We start from the raw sequence: 4,156 nt of genomic DNA on the forward strand, positions 1-4,156 counted from the left end.
CAAAAATCGTTTGAACAGTATTAGTTTTTTCTTAAGAGCATAAATTTTACGATAACAAACTCCCTGGACTTCTAGCAACAGTCATCACTTACCAGCTCTTCTACGAAGCTGTAAATTGTCTTCCTTGTCATCTCCATTTCCACAAAATGCTCAATTATGAAGTTTCTCTCCTTTTTCTCAGGTTGTTTGTAAAATTCGCCAACTACAGTTCTTTATTGCTCTTCATTAAGCTGCTCCATTTTGTTTACGTTTGGGATATTTTTTCTGTTTAATATGAATTTAAATCAATGGGATCGGAACAATTATACACACCAGCAAGTTTTCAAATTTATTTTTAAAAAAATGAAAAAATGTGTTTCCTAAAATTGTGCAGATTTCACCTATAATAAATGAACTGTACATTATGGAAAACACTAAAGCAGCTGATTTCATGGCTTGAGAATTCTCAGATCTAAATTTTTTTAGACTTTTTTTGGGATTTCTCAAGTACAGGTGTATCCAATGACTTTACAGAATCTTAAATCATCTTGTTTTGGAATAGACTAGATTCATAATCAATATGTAGTGGGTGTGTACTCTTAACTATTTCAAAAGATATTCTTAAAAATACGATCTAAGCTGATTAGATTGAGAAAGATCATTAAATTTGACATATAAAGAAATTGCCGTTAAAGTTGGCATATTTGGAAAAAAAAGTAATATAAATGGCTTCAGATACTGATTTGCATATGTCATCGTTCAGTTGTAATAAAGCATTAAACTTCATAGATTCCTCTTGTTCTATTTTATATGAAATATTGTACTTAATAATGCGGACTACCAAAACATACTTCTTAAAAATAAACACCTTTATCAGGTTACATATAGACCACTTATCAGTCCTGTTGTAAATAAGACACACACAAAAAAAGAGATTTATGTAAAAGATTTAAGTTAAACATGTGAAAAAGCAGTAATAAAATCGAAAAATGTTTGTGTAGAGAAAACGTATTAGAATAAATTTAGAAGAGATTAAGAAACTTGAATCCATTTAGTATTGATGTTATGTGCAGGATATTCCGAAAGTCTAGATACACGAAATGTAATGTCTCTATGGATGATGGCAGGCCAAAATAAAGAATGAGATTATAAGTTATGATGAGTGGTGAATCCAATGGTAACATTTCTGGCCTGGGGTGCATGGTTTTAAATATATTTTTTGAATGAACTTGAAAATGCTCTTCGAGGTCAACATTATGGTTACCATTAAATTACTCATCATAACATATAGCCTACTCCCATTGTTTATTTTGGCCTGCCGACATCCGTAAAGACATTACATCACGTATATCCAGACATTTTGTATATTTTGTGTAAAACAACTTATTAAAACGTAATAAATATTATGGTTATATAATAACTTCATTTCTAAGAAATTATTATATAACCATGTGAAATTTTACATTAATAAAATTGTATAAATGAATTAAAATTGTGTACTTTTTGTTACTTAACGTTAAACTGAAATCAAATTAGTTATCTTTCTATTCCGTTTTATTTTCGTCACCATTAGAAACAAATAAATATACGGAAGTAATATAAATCTATTACTTATTATCGACAAAAATGAAATAAAATAATTTATAAATATAAACAACAATTATTTATTGTGACATCATCACAATGCCTGGCTGCTATTTTTAATCATATTGTAATTTTAATTAATTTAAAATATATGCTCTCTATCTCAAATTATTAATGTTATGCTCCTGTACATCATACTTTTCCTGACAACAACTTAGTCGTGCCGGTAATTTATGTAACTCCGTCCTGGATAAAATTTTTGAATTTGAAATCACGTGACTTCCTGTTTTATTCTAACGTTAATACTTGATTAATGTGAGATCCAACCTCAGAATAAGCCCAAATTGTTTATTTCCCCCCTAAATTTTCGACGTATTTGAATTAAATTTGTCGCCCCCTCGTTAAAATAACATTGTCAGAAAAAAGAATCAAATATCGATCGCAACTTATAACTTTCATCGTTAATATAAACATTCAACCCTCGAACAATGACATTCCTCTGCTGCAAGACAAAAAGTTTATAGTTAAAGAATGAATTCGTCATTTTGTTTTGGTCCCGGGAACAACCTCCATACCTGCAGGACCAACTCCACTCACACAATAGGAGATCACCTGACTAATTTCCCCTACCCGAAGCTATAAAAGCGACTTCTTTCCCCCTCCTCGGGGGAGTCTCACATCTACAGTCGTTGGAAAGGGTTAAGTCGCGGAAAATTTTAACTGTGTGCATCGATCACCGGCAAAAAGGACTAAATTTTAAAGTGGAAGTAAACTAGAGATATGGAACAATTAATGTAAACTCTCTCTCCGCGAGTTAGAAGCTAGTGAACTAAATTCACTTCCCCCGATGTTAGATTTTGTATTCTTTAATTTTTTTTCTTTTCGTTAATCTAATAAATCGTTGTTTCATTGTTAAATGGCGTCCTTTTACTCGTATATCGCCTACGCCTCGTCGACGACCCCTCTCACCTCCTCCACTCGACCTGACAAAAAGTATCCCGACCCTTCGGGACCGCATTCGAAATTTAGCCATCTTGACAAGTGAACAGGTTTAACGACCTGTAGCCGAAAAGAGAGAGTCGACGGTTCCCGACCTCCCCGGCGGTTCACATTAATTAATCTAGGTCTCCTGCTCCTAAGGTTTCCATAAATGATCTCGCTATTTATTTATCTAATTTCGTTCTCGCGATTAAGGAAGGACAGGCAAACAGGAATTTATACATCTACAATTTTTTTTCAAATTGCAGCTCAACAAGTCGTATGAAGTTGTTCGGACGTTAAGGTATGCTGTAAAAATGTATTCACTACTGATAGTTATTTATTAATAAAGCTCTATTCCCTAGATTTTTTTCTTATATCGTAATAAAGAAGGAAACATTACGTTACCAACTCACAGAATTTTATCTATGGACGATTGCTATTGTCCCGTAAGAAATATTCACTTATGATAAACTACCACAAAATTTTGACTCAATGGGCAGTAATTTGCATAATTGTAGTATCATATAATAAGAACCAAGATAAAAGCAAAAATATAATTCTTAATTTTTAATATAAAGTTTAATTATAGTTTGAAACTGACTTATTTTTATATTCTCGGTTTTTATACACAATAGAGAAAAAGTATGGCGATCGGTCAAGAAATGCCCCCCAAGAGCATTTCTTGACCGATTTTGGTCTCAGGAGACCTTAAAACGTCGAGAAAATCAAAAGAATTTGGGGTTTTTCTGTATGTGTAGATGTTAGTACGAGAGTGTGTGTTTCGGGGGCCATGATTTTGTTCACCCATTTGAAACTTAATAACTTTCATGCATTTTGTCGAAAATTTTTGAAATTTTTCAGGAAGATTTGCATATTAGAGAAATTGGTGCTATTAAATTCTAATGGTTAAAGGTCAAGGGGTGGAAAGGTAGAAGAAGTCCTTTGCCATATCTCTAATGGGGTCGGACTTAATGAGGATGTTATTTGTTACTAGCTTACCCGTCGCGCATTGCTGCGATCTCAGAAGAAACGAAATTCAAGCAAACTCGTTATGATAAAATTGAGTTTACATTTTATCATTTTTATTGAAACTTACTGTTATTCATTTTCATCGGGAAAACATTTCAAAGTGTCGTTTCAATTTTATTTATTTATTGGAGTGCTTTGTGGATACAATATATTTTTTTGTTTTTCCGTCTGGTGCGTACACGAATAAATCAGAAGGTTTTCCGACGCGTGAGTTGGCCACATACAGTTGTCCATGTGAGAAGCACGGTTTCTTTAAATTTAGCCCACATACTCGCAGAGATTGTTAGAAGTGCGATATTCCCCATATATATATATATATTTTTTAATCCTTTATAAGTTTAATTATTTAATTGCTCCTTTCTCATACTATGTGTTAAATTGGGAAAAGTATTAATTGTTTAATTTTTTTTATCTAATTGTACAAATTTTTATCTTAGAAAAGCATTTGTATGAGAGATTAAAACACAAATTAAATATTAATATATGACCTTTACTCGTATTCAGAAACACAATGTAATTGTTTTATTCGAGTGATTAATTCATATACTCTGTTAACTCCATCGTAAGAATTATTGTTACAGTA

Source organism: Centruroides sculpturatus, unplaced genomic scaffold (assembly GCF_000671375.1).
Source record: "Centruroides sculpturatus isolate CEXI.00-Female unplaced genomic scaffold, Cexi_2.0 scaffold1020, whole genome shotgun sequence".
Lineage (NCBI taxonomy): Eukaryota > Metazoa > Arthropoda > Arachnida > Scorpiones > Buthidae > Centruroides > Centruroides sculpturatus.